Source organism: Petromyzon marinus, chromosome 3, assembly GCF_048934315.1.
Source record: "Petromyzon marinus isolate PM22_M1 ecotype Great Lakes invasive population chromosome 3, UKy_Petmar_22M1.pri1.0, whole genome shotgun sequence".
NCBI lineage: Eukaryota > Metazoa > Chordata > Hyperoartia > Petromyzontiformes > Petromyzontidae > Petromyzon > Petromyzon marinus.
In genome coordinates, this window is record NC_133669.1 from 11,456,308 (window position 1) to 11,470,583 (window position 14,276).

Sequence of the window (14,276 nt, forward strand, 5' to 3'; positions counted from 1 at the left end):
TCACAGCAAGTATCCCTGCCTCCATCGCCCTGGACCAGCATGGCCAACCCACATGGAGAGGTTTCTCATCCAGCAGCGGATTGACAACGGGGCTGTCCTATCTTTTTGGAATTACCATTTTTAATTTTCACAATTACAAATGTACCCCCCACCCCCCTTTTACAATTGTTTCATATGACGCACAATAGCGCAATTATAATAGTTAATTGGTTTTCCACAGATGCCTTCAGGCATACCCTTAGTATGACCCAAGAGCTGGCACAGACCAACCGAGTCTTCACAGCACGACATGTGGAACAAATTTCACAAAATGACATCGGAATGTGTAAACACACTTCGTAGGCCAGTCTACTGAGGAAACCTTAATATGCAAAGTTTACAACAAAAATTAAAGCACACCGAAACTCGCAGTCCAAACCTGCCATGATATATTTAACAGCGGCTGTTTGGCAAAGTCTAAAGCATTTATTTCCAGTTTAAATAAGTGCTTTCGGAGTCATTTATATGAGAGAGGAACATGCTATGCTGTGACCAAATATATTCTTGCCAATAGCAAAATAACACAGCAACAGCATTATACATTTGTTAAAGCATGCAGTACACCGCCATAAGAGAACACAACATGATGTGTATAGTGATTCGTTTTTAATGTAATAATGTTAAGACTACATTCAGCTCAATACTGTGAAGTCACCTATGCCACTTCATACATACATGCGGTAAGTTTGATTACACTGGGTTGCCTTGTTCAGAACCTACATTAAAATGCTCATGGTGTAAATTGTATACATGTGCAAGACAAAGACCCCACGTATAGGTTGAACATACACGTGCACCCACAATCACAGACAGACACCCTTCATATAAAGTTTTATTCTGCTGTTAGAGAGCACCTATATTCAGCACCTTTGTCGATGCTGACACACTGCTCCGGATACCTATTTAAGGCTGAGTGGGCCTAGATGAGGCCCAGAATAAGTTTCTATACGGCTCGCCACTGATATTAGTCATGGCTGAGGATCAAGCCGAGGTTGCTGGGTTCATAGTACAGCATGCCAAGTTCCCCCGTTTTAGCCTGAAAAGGCCGTAGCAGCGAGTGCAGTGAGCGAGCACCTATGAAGCCCGGCATGGCACACGAAGTGGTGGGTGGCCAGCACCATGCACGGCCGCCTTTGTCTCCCCAGTGACAATGTTTACACACCGCACCAGGTACTCATTTGAGGCTGAGTCGACCTCGGGGAGGGCCAGGAACCCTTCAGCAAATCGTCACTGGTGTTGGCCGTGAGCGGGAATCGAACTCGGTTGGCCAGGTTCTTGGCGCAGCGTGCTCTAACCGCTACGCTACCACTCCCCACTGCTCCCACACATACACGCGCAGTCATAGTATGGCAGTTTGCGTGACACGGTGTATGTCATATTTCAGAGTTCACTGCATAAATCGGGCGAGGTCAATCTCAAAGTGAGAGTGGCTTAATGCTCCAATCACCACCACCAGCCTACACGGCAGAGATGCATGTTGTTACATTTCCCCGTGCGTCATCTCAAATAGCTTCCGGACCTAGAGAGTCTGGTGACTCCGGGTGAACTCAATCGTGAATGCGTGTTTTTGTGTTTAAATTAAAGGGGCATTTCAGAACGCCCAGCCAGAAAGCCAGACGCAGGGATTTTGACACGCACATTCAAAAGCAATAAGGAGTCAAAATGCACAATTATGGTAAACTGGTGATGAAATTCCCGAACCACTTTACTGTTATATTTGCAGGCACGGGCCCAACTACCTATTTCAAGGGGGGGGGGGGGGGGTGCAAGATACGACTCTGGGCTCCCCCTCCTTTCTCCCGATTCACTTTTACCGAAATATCTAGGGATGTTTTTTTTTTAACACGTATACAACAATATGTAGCCTACAACTATATATTATTTTAGTTGCACCCTGTGCTGGATTTAGAGGAAGACTGTCTCGCAGCGAGAGTACGAATCAAAGATGCAAAGGTACAATACTCACAATTAAGTTATCATTGCGTCTTGCTTTGACGCCGGTCCACCGGTCTAGGATCTCCTCCAAGGGGATGGATCGTGCCACCTTACGCTCTATTGATATGATAGCCAGATGCGTTAATCGGTCTTGGTCCACGGTAGGCCTCAGGTAGTTTTTAATGATTTTATTTTGATATGTAAACATATCTTTACATTTTGATTTAAAGCTTTCGTGACTGCAGGGATTCATATTCTTGGTTCTTTCGGTAAAGTCACGTAGAAGGGAAACAATAAAATAATAATAAAAAAATATAATTCTCACGACGTTTCGACTGCAACACAAGCAATCATCACACCTGATGATGATTGCTTGTGTTGCTTTATGTTGCAGTCGAAACGTCGTGAGAATTTTATTGTTTTATATTTTTATCATTTTATTGTTTCCCTTCTACGTGACTTTACCGAAAGAACCAAGAATATATATATCTTTACATGTTGTACTTGTTTATATGTTGATTCGGGGCCTCCTTGTGCCCGACTGAGCCCCTATGCGTTGCATGATGCTGCGTAACCCCACAGTCTCGCCCCCGTTTGCAGGATAGACGACACCTATGGTCACTCCAGCCTGTGTAATTTGTATCTGCAGTTCGAAGAAAAATGTATTGAATACATTTAACTTTAGCCGATGAAGGATCTTTGCAAACAGTCTCTTTTGCTCAGGGACCTGGGGTATATAACGCTGATGAGATAATAATTAGCATACACGCAATAACTAACTACAGCACAAAGTTAAAAACAAGAATGTAAAAATATTGAGCAAAATGGAAATTAAAAAAAAACTGAATGACAAAGAAAACGAACACGAAGGTCATCAAAATGACAAACTCAAGTTGACTCGCCTTGGCAAAAATATATAAAATAATTCTCTATACATGAGGTAATTCTACATATCATACGTTTGTGCTGCAGTTACTATTGGCACTTGGCTAAAGGGGCATTTGTTTTTCAGACGGGTTTGTTAGCGGAGGTGTTCCAAGGCTCCGGTTACTAACGGTTTCTAAACGGGCGGAATTCTGTGAGTTCCTTTGGCAGCCTCTGCATGGTTTGGGAAATATTTGCAGCGTTTTCTTTAGTCACCCTGAATCAATGGGACCCTTGAAATTGTAATCAGATTAATGTTTTTAGGAAGCTTGTCTGTACCCTTCGAGAAATATTGAGAATTGCCAAGCCCCCTATGATTCAAAACAAAGATCAAACCGATGTTTTAAAACTGCGTGTGCGTGTAAAGTGCGTGTAAATATACAAACTGAATTGCGTAAATGGTAAAGGTATGCTTTGCACATTGTGACTACACAACTATATACATTAGAGTTGCCAGTTGGTTAAGTTATTTTAGCTTCCTCGTGTGCATTGGCCATGGTTACCCACATTTTAAAATTACGATATGTGAGCCAACTGTCCACTGCATTGCAAATATCGTTTTTTTTTTTTACAATGAATTAACCACTCTGACCAGGAATACACCTAGCAAATTTGCGATGTTAAGGCCAATGTGCCATTACAAACAGAATATGCATACCGCAAGATAACTTAACGTACAACACAGTGACGTAATTTTATAGTTAAAGACTTCATCCAAACTATTAAGAAAAGTAAGTCGGCTTGGACAAGATTAAGACTGGAGACGCAAACAAGGAATGCAACACGTTCGGCAGGACGTCCACCAAGGAGATCGAGCAATGACATCATTGTTCCATCCCGGGATCAAGAGGGGTGGCCGTAACTTGGGAGGGAGGGGGATGCCTTCATCCAGCAGTTGATTGACTATGGCTGACGCCAATGTATACAATTGAAAAGAGGAATGAGCGCACTTCTCCAGAGATTGATGTTGCCTTGAGACAAATAACACCGTCGCGAATGATATTTATTTCGGATGAGCTCACACTTCCCAGATGTTTACAACATAAATATGGTGCCAGTTTTCCACCCGATGAAAGTGAAGTCATCAGATTGGTGAGTGCTAGCTCACCCCCCCACCCCACCCACGTAAACTAACAGATGAATGTGTCCAAACCCCGGTGCGATAGACAGTCCATGTAAACAGTCTCCAGCTCTATCCCTCTGTCTGGGAATTCCTGCCGTCTGAGAAAACAAGGGCATACTTGACTGAAATAATTAGCAAAAAAACTGAATGACATATAAAGTAAATATGCCCCATGTTTCTGCATAGCTTCGTATTTAGATGCTAAGTAACATATTCTCTGGGTTATGAGACACTTCAGATTGTAAGACGGTGTCGATAAAAATTTCGATTTAAAGCTTTCGTGACTGCAAGGATTCATCTTCTTTGGTTCTTTCGGTAAAGTCACGTAGAATGAGAATAAAATAATAAATTGATAAAATAACACAATAAAATTCTCACGACGTTTCGGCCACAACACAAGCGGCCTTCATCAGGTGAAGAACCAAAGAAGGTGTCGATAAAATTCAACAAATATGGTCACACGGATGTGCGCACACCCACCTAAATTATTATAAGACCAAAACCCCGACGTTTGCTCTCAAACGCAGGCGATAAGCAAACTGTGTCATACGGAAAACATGGTGAATCCGAATTGTCTTGCAGTGTAATGGCATTGCATTTTTGTTGGCTGGAGTCAATCATTTGTATCTCCTCTGCCAACAAGAGGCTATCCTCCGGGACAGCTTGCGAACCGTGAGCACAATTCACGCACGCACATTGCACTCCAGCGTGCGCGCGCACCAGTGAGAGGGCTGGCGATTCCTCAAGTGGGGAGAGCAAGGCTGCTAAAATTGACGGATTATCAGTATATGCCCATTTGGTAATAAAGGCCGAGAGAGGCTGCCGCGTGGTGCCGTGCAGGATAAAGTTACGGCGCCGCCCTCCCCTATGGCCCTGCCGTCGTTCCCCCTGCAGGCACGAAGGTGATCTCCTACTATCCCTCCCTGCCGACCAATCGCGTGGCTCCGGAGGGACGCTTGGGCCACCGACATTTAAACCTGTACTATATATATGCATATTTTATTACTATATTTTGTCACTTGGAAGTCTTGAGATGGATCATCGCATACATAGCAAATGTGTGTAATGTCCTGTGTGATTTCAATATGCAGATGAAATTTAGGCTCGATAGATCGGGCGAAATGGATCTCACTGCAGCCAGCTTTGTTAAAGCGTCACGATAAAGAGGGCATCGGATGTCTTGCAGCGGAGTAATACTCCATCCGTTTCACATGTGGAGGGAATTGGCTTCATTGGCAAGCATTTAAAACCCTGCATTGACCTGCGTGACCCCCTGGCGATGAAGACGGATCCTTCTCACGTGTCGCGTAAATCCGCCCTGAGAGATCGATTGACTTCGGAGTGTGAGGACTTGCGCTGGCGAAGTCACCTTCTGCTTTAAGGTGAACTCTTCCATGGGAATGATGTCAGGTGGTCTTTCAACTCGTTGATGTCCCACAACGTTCGTGCACTGTGGAGAGTCCGAGTGATGTCGCGTGTGATTGCGCGCAAGCACCAAGATTGTTGTGCCAACACATTTCTATTTTAGAAATGCAAAACGTGATGTTAGTTATGCGTGCAGGTGCCTTAAATCTCAGAACCATGAAGATGTAAAAAAATACCGTGATTAGTGGTCGTTAAATATTCCACCCACTGAAGATAATTGCATCAAATCCTTTGAACTTGGGAAACAATTATCTGTTCATAACATGATAAAGCTTGTTTAAAGAGAGAGAGGCATTTTAATGGCATCGCTGATTAAATAATTAGATCAAAGTAAAAAGAAAATTACTAAAATATGGTAACCCCTACACAATATGTTTCAGTAGTATACTCTATTAAATATAACTCAACCAGAACATTTTTTAAATTATATTTTGAAACACTATAATAACATTCAAAGATTACATACAAATTTTATAGGACTCCACAGAGCACTGAAGCTTATGGGCTTTGCACATTTGTAGGGAATACGGCAATGCTTTGAATTTCTTCTACACGTGCGTCTGGATGCCTGGCATTCGATTTGGAAAAGGTTGATACGCTTATGGCTTTTTTTCTCTCCCCGAGAGCTGCAGTGGTTAGCGATTAAACGGGGAGAACATGGTTGGAATGCCATTCCTCTGAAGTGATTGTCAGAGCGAATACGTTCTGCAGGAAAGGGCCTCAAGGACTGCAACCTGACTTCAGTCGAAATTCCATACGTGCGATAAATCAACTTATCACGGGCTAATGTGAAACCTGGCGTGTTGGCGTGGGGTGGCGCGTAGTCCAAGTTTCCATGCTACAAACAACTCCGTTCGCTAGACGTCCATTAATACCGTAGACAATGGGAGTCTGAAATTCCAGATGGGCGCGCGAGAGCCGTGGCTGAAATTCAACAATAACGGCTGTGTTTGGCTTATTTATTAGGCCCCTGTTTCCTGGGTACATTTTAGAAAGTCCAACCCCAACCGCTTTATTGCAAGCCTCTGCGTAGCTACGGCACATGGCAGGTGTTGACAAGGGTGTGCGTGAGAGAGGGACGGGAGTAGCTGGCGGTCGTGGAGAGTCCCCGGGACAAGTGGCCCCCGGCAATTGTCTTCATGAACCTGAAAATGCCTTCGAGCCGGTGAGACTAAACGCAATGATGTGTGGGGTTTTTTTCTTCCCACTTCCATGTCAGATTAAATTGCCTGTCCAAAACAGTCCATGTATTTTTTACACTTTGTTGTCATATTTATGGCGCAATCGTGTTAGTACATTCAGTATCTTCTGAATAAGGAATTCCTCATTCAGAAACCGAGGTGCCCAGACGAAACCATCACGTGCAAGGTGATAACACTCAAAAGCAGATCAGAACCTGCAGGATTTATACTTCACTGGCTCCCCGTTGTCCTACAGGTGGTTGTCTCACACACAACTTATCTCAATCCCTTGTGTCATCCACCACTTTTGAGTTCACGGGCGGCAGGCATGCGCCACCACACGCATCGTTAAAATGGGCTCGATGCCAACAGCATGCTGCGGCAAATTCGCGTGCACAGATTCCAGAGACTAATAGGCGCCCAATTAGTCTGCTCGGGCGGTTGGCACACGTGCTCTCAGCGAGGCCCCCATTGAGGATGCTCGAGTACAGACAAAGGGGTGGTTATACTGGTAGGAACTTCCTGGTTACACCAGCCCACAAGGGATTGTTGTGTCCGTCCGTCCGTCGTGCATCCAAAAATGGGAGGGGTGGGGCTGGGTGGAGAGGGAAGGGTGGGGAGGGGCTGGGTGGGGAGGGAGCAGCTGGGTGGGGAGGGGCAGGGTGGGGAGGGGAGAGTGGGTGGGGAGGGGCTGGGTGGGGAGGGGCTGGGTGGGGAGGGTGGGGAGGGTGGGGCTGGGTGGGGGGTGGGAGGGGAGGGACTGGTCACCCCGTGGTGCCCTTATAAAACTCAACGTTTAACCTACTCACGCCGGCTTGTGCCCGCCCTCACAGTCGGGCATATTTGCGGAATACACCACGTGGTGCTGCCGTTGACCCTGGCCATTGACCGAGCAACCCAACGTTCCTACCAGCTCCCTCCGCAGGAATGTGTTCACCACGTACAGCGCTGTACTCCCACTCACTTTTGTCCCCCTAGCGCTGACAATGGCACATTGCTCCGGGTCAGGGGTGGCCAACCTGTGACAAACCAAGAGCCAAAACGTACTCACACGAGTTCAGCAAAGAGCCAAGTGTGTATATAGAAAAGTCAATTGATATTGACAGTTTTCGGCACATAGCGGTAGACATTCATTATGTTTTGCTACTGTGATCGTGTGTTCTACGTGATGCCCCATCGACAGAGCCGCAGGTGGTGGATTAAAGAGCCGCAAACGACTCGGGAGATGGCCAGTTGGCCACCGCTGCTCTCGGTCGTCAACATCGACTGAGCTGTCTGGGATGAGATCTTACCTATATACGTCCTGTTTAATGTATACATATTACAACCAGCATGTATGCCATACTGAGAACACCTCGACATTGGCATTTAGCTGCTGAACATATTGCCATGCGCAAGAATGCATAATCGAATACAAAATCATCATTATCATCATCATCAGCCATGCATGCATGATGAATCCACTGCTGGATGAAGGTAGCACCAAGCCGTCACCATCCCTCGTGGTCCCGCGATGTAACGATCCATCCATCTCCTACAAAATATCTTATTTCGCCGCTCCGTGTCCGTGATGGATGACTACTCGGCATGTTCCCTGCTGGCTGCCACTCTGTCATCCGTCCTCGTGACGCACTGTGGCCAAGCCCTCTTGCTTCTCCAAGAATGTAATACAATGGCTTTCGCTTGCATAAGTTCTCTAATCCGTGTGGTTCTCTCAGAATGCGCACCTTCCCGAACCGTCGATTTGCATGGTTGGCTACATACGATGCGAAAATAATCATCGTACATACACACATACAGCGTGGTCCAGCTGTCTTGTGACCCCCATTTAATTCTCAACATTTTGTTTTTTTTTAATTAAGGATTATTTAAACAGAAATGAATATGCAAATGTGAAACATGTTGCGGGTCAATGACGTGGGGGTCACAAGACATCTGGAACACCCTCTACAATACGTATATAGTATTTTACACAACCGTTTTATTGGCCTTCTGCTGAAATTAGCATTGGTTAGTGCTCATGTCCATTGCTGACCCTGAGCCAGAGGTGAACATTTCACATGGTGTCGATGGGGGTCTGGGGGACACTACAGAACAAGCGCTGAGTCTCTACGAATCCCAAGCATGCTCCCCGACTTGACAAGATTGCTTCATGGAACCAACTACTGCATTATTCTTCACACAAAAACACAGCAACTGCACATGCCATGCAGGCTAACAGCCCGAACGGATCCCCCAGATTTGCATGTAACGAGTGTCAATTTTAGGCATTTTCTTTCCTCAGTTTAACACGTAGGCTTTCGCGACCAATATTATTCATAATAAAGGGGTTTTTTTTGTTAGATCGCGTTATTTATAAATGTGTCGTAACCCTCCACCACCCGACACGGCCAATCAGCAAAATAAAGTGTCACGTTGACAAAAGACAAGTTGTTCACTACTTTAGCCCACCGGAATATGGTGCATTGCCCTCGACTGCCCACACATGTGGGCTAAAGTAGTGAACAAATTGTCTTTAGTCAACGTGACACTTTATTTTGCTGATTGGCCATGTCGGGTGGTGGAGGGTTACGACACATTTATAAATAACGCGATCTAACCCAAAAAAACCTTTATTATGGATTTTCTTTCCTGTTAACGTCAACTCATTCAACTCGCATTGCCCGCGTCAGTTGCACCGGACTGCCGCGTGGCTTACATTGGGCCGCTGAATAGATTTCCGTGAATACGTTGTTGTCTACAAATTGCACCAGTGTGACACGGCCTCGAGTCTATAAACATGTATTCACCTCGCCGTGGAAACGTGGGATGTTTAAATATTTCATTGCAAGATTTTGCCAATGAATTCGTAAAACCACTTAGCGAGGTGTGGTGGAGAAGGGAGTTCACGGTGGTGCATGGTTTAGCCACAATATTAACGGTACATTCTTGCAGATGGTATTGGCGTGGGAGAACATTACGAAGCTTTATGCAATTAAAGTGTGCGCCAAGGGGGAGGCTTTGTGGCTAAGACAGCTTAAGAATGTGGTGTATTTCATGTTTTTCTTTCTTCACAACGTGCAGCACTGATATAAACGGAGCACGAGAGGGACTTGCGACCGAACTAAACGAAAATATAGCGCTCTGCTGATACTCAGCTCCTTCATGGAAAAAAAATCTGACAATATTGGACATGTGTGGGCAGTCGAGGGCAATGCACCATATTCCATTGTTGTACTGTACCATGCTCCGTCTCTGCTGTCTGTCGTCGCCAACCCACGCTGAACAGCCTCGTCAAGTTGGGTCAAATAACCCCATGACCCGTTTGGCGTGGAGAGGCCCTTATCCAGTAGCGGATTGACAAAAGGGCCATTACATGTACATTCGACATATGAAATAAAATCATGGTGAGTCTTGTCAGATCCGACAGTTCAGTGACCAACAAGACAAGATTGGTGGTGTATGAGACGGCATCGATAAATCTGTTCTCGAAACCATGTCATACTCCATAATACTTGTGTAGGATACTCACACCCTCATTTCGTACCAGTAAACCAAAAATGTTACGTTCTTGTAAACTCAAAACATTTTTTTGTTACTGTAAACATTTTTTTTAATTTTACTATGTAAAGCCCACTGAGCTATATATATATTTTTTTAAAGAAGCGACCTGGCCACATTATCGATCAATGAAGTGGCTTATCACGTGGCAATTCATAGCGGCCAAATACTCTAAACACGTGTTTCTAAAATTCGAGGGAAAAAACCGGAGGCCCCGGAGAAAATTCCACGCGACCTCCCGCATACCGGGCGAGGTAGTTAACAACACGTGGCACCAGTGGCGCAACTTAAACGCAAAGGTGGTGCCCACGGTGGCGAGAACTGCACCTTTGCCATCCATGCCGTTCATGTCAATAAATAAAGCAGTCTGAGATTGTCACACACTGTGGATTATTCAATATATTTCCGTGCAATTGTTTTAAAACAGTTTGTTATTGTACTGTCAATGGTGTGTTCCTTGCGCTGATATGTTGATCCAAGAAGGATCACACAGTCTCAACACTGTTTCAGGACGGTCCTGCATTGGGATGTTTGGCCAATTCCATGCATCAGCATTTGGAAACCGGAGTATCCAAAGATAACCCAACACATTAGGCAGAGTGACACCCAAAGCCTCACACAAATTCCTGAAAGATATGGCTGTACTGTCATCTCCTGGTCTTCTCATAACCCAATTCCCATCTGCTTCGGTTCCAAGATATGATAACATTGGGCCCAATCAGGGTGATTTGGTCAAAGGGAAATTCTAGATGTTTTAACTCTAAAGAGACATACATTGCAGACAGATTTCCTTCCTTTATATCGAGGCAAGGGTCCATTGAGAGAACAAATCTCTTGCTAGGGAGAACTGCGATCCTCTACAATAATACATTGATATGTAGAGCTTGTGAGACTGGATGAAATTATGCATAAAGGAAATCATGACTATTGGCTACATTCCTACCAACGTGTGTTGACGTTCCAGCATTTTCGGAACGTTTACTGTGGCACATATTTTCCGCTCAGATAATCCTGCCAAATATTTCATGAAGTCGTACTGTCACGCTGTTAAGGCTGCGAAACCCGAGTAGATTTTTTTTTTGTTCACGGTCGTGATCTACGGTGTACTTCTGTGTTGTACCGCGGCATGCCTTTCAGCGTGACATCTGACGTTTTTGCCCCGGAAGAAACTCCCAGCACGTGGAGCAAAACGTCGGACATCGTGCCGAACAACACTGAGAACCGTTAAATCCCACACGCGACACACATTGGGCTACGTGTGTTTCCATTCGTCAATCCACTGCTGGATGAACTCACCTGCCATGAATTAGGCCTGTGGGTCACACATACAGTACTTTTATATATATAATTATGTTGGAAATTATATTTTTCATCTATTACATGTATTGGTTTAAATAATGCGCATGTCGACTGGAACTACATGTAACATAAATGGGTGAGTTTTAAGATGCGTTTCATCCCATTGGAACATTACTTAATTTGTATTGTAGCAGTCTATTGCTACAAGTTCTTAAACAATGTATATTACCTGATATTGTTATTAAACATTTACCATACACCCCCCCCCCTCCCTATGTTAACTCGTAAGGAACGTAACCTCGTTTTTCCCATTGGAACAAGGTTTCTGTTTTCGCGCATTTTGCATCCGTGAATGCTTTTCAAGAACGTAACCCTCGCGCATCGAGAGGGTTTACTGTAATGCCTGTAAATAAAATAAAACTGCTTGAGCAGGATATATCGTTCGCCAGGATGATGGCCAATGGACGAAAATTGTAATGGGATAGCTGCCAAAGGGGAGAACTTGTACGTCTGTGACATGGATGGTAGCAGCACTTGACCATGATGGATCGCAACAGTGTGGGTAGGTCTTCATCTAGCAGTGGATAGGCAATGGTTGATGATCTTCCATTGCACTGCATTAGTACACATGCCAGAATATTACAATAGCGAATGGCCAGCGCAATGAGCAGCAGCACTTGCGTTTGACGTTGTTGCTGAGGTGGATGAGAGTGCGGAAACAACACACACTTGAATATTTTAGGCAGCATAGTTTTTTCAGTTTCATTTATTTTGGTATAGCCCTGTGAGCCATTCGGCTCTTGAATCGGGCGCAACCGCAACAAACAAAAAAACATGAACAAGAAAAACATCTTAAAGTGACTATGTGACTGTGCAAACAGAAAATCCAGGAAAAAAAACAGCAGAATATTCCTGAAAAAGCACCGTACACCAATGCTGTGTCGCAATCGAATTGTAAATGTTGTGGGTTTAGTCTCCAACACACCGGTGTGCTGAAGTAGCAACGAATTGGCACGTTCCGTCCACGTGGCAAATCCCTGACCAATTGGCTGTGTTGGGTGGTGGCGGGTTCAACGACACACCCATACCTACGCGATCCCCCACCCCCAGCCCGAAAAAAAGTTTATATGGATAACATTGGTCCTGAAAGTCTCCTACGCGTTCAACTGGCTTCAAGGAATAACAATGTTATTGTTCAGCAGAAACATCAACTGATCACCTGCTGGCACCGTAATGGAACACAGACATGAGCCGCAATATCATCCACGTAAGCAGGGTGCCTTCGTTGGTTTTCTTGGTGTTTTTTCAACGGCGATGCGTGTAATCGCCAGATATAACCACTAGATGTCGCTATAAAGAGGCACCCCGACATGTATTGCGCGACCTTTTTTTTATTCATTATAAGTTCACACCACCGTAAACCTTGAGTGCTATTGTGCTGTATATTATGGATTTAAACGTAGTTTTTTCTATCACTGTGAAATGTCTGGAATTGGTGCTTAAATATGCACAGACGTCAATTGTTTTTTTTTTCGAGATAATTTTAATGTAGTATTGTGTTTTATTCTGCTTATGAATTTCAGCCCAAGGACTCGTTTCCAGCAGATTAATAGAAGAAAAAAAGGCTGGCTCCAAGTCTCAATGGCCAGACTAAACCACCACTGACATCATGTTGTGTGTATCAGGAGCTCGCCGTTATTTTAGCTTTGTGATTCACGACCCTCTGAGGCCACCAGGCATGTTAGTCCCCATGTAAATGTCCACCCACACCAAATTTCACGTACCTACAGAAAGCACCCAAACGCTGCATACAACACAACAGTGCTGTACAATAAAGTTACTTGAAACACATCTTCTTGGTTCTTTCGGTAAAGTCACGTCGAAGTTAAATAACAAAATAATAAAAATAAAACATAATAAAATAAAATTCTCACAACATTTTCGGCCACAACACAAGTAGCCTTCCTCAGGTGAAGAAACAGAACTGTCAGAAAGACAGCGCTCCAATGAACACTGCTAAGCTTGGCAGCGTCTTTTAAGCTGGGTGGGAGGAGCAGAGCGCCTTGACAAAGGAGTTTACGTATCAATAGAAGAATTTAGCATTGAAGTAGCTGTGTTAATATGAGAGATTAGCAGGATGTTAAAGTTAGAAATTAGCATGTAACAGGGAGATTAGCATGATGTTAGTGTGAGGGATTAGCATGTAACTGGTCACGGAAGTAGCTATGTTAAAGTCAGAGTTTACATATCAACAGAGGCATTTAGTATATTGATGCTAAAGAACTGCAACTACCCAACTATCATACAATAAACCGATGTGAAAGAACTAAATATAAACTACATCAATATTATCGATAAACTCAATATACTCTCCAATCAGCTGAGCTACTAACAATAAGTCATTATACATTACAATTCTATGTCGAAAAAAGTGGCGGTTTCTTTTTTTCCCCTCAACGTAAGCACCACGGAAAGCAACGAGCTTTGTTCAGACGGACGAGTCCATCTATGCTCGGAACAGAGGAGGGGGAGAGAGAGAAACAGCCACGATGCGCTGCTCTGTCCTGTGTTGCGTTACAACTATGTTATAAACTAGACTACTATACATTACAATATTAAACCTTCCAATCTAAACTACATTGTATAATATCGTATACATAGCCCAATGTAAGCTCTAACATTATGCATTATATTGATATGCCTCCAACTAAACTTTGTTCTACATTACACGACTATACACTGCCATAGACAAATCCCACCATTGAATTATAAAATGCGTTACTATACATTACCCTATACTTTAGACTATA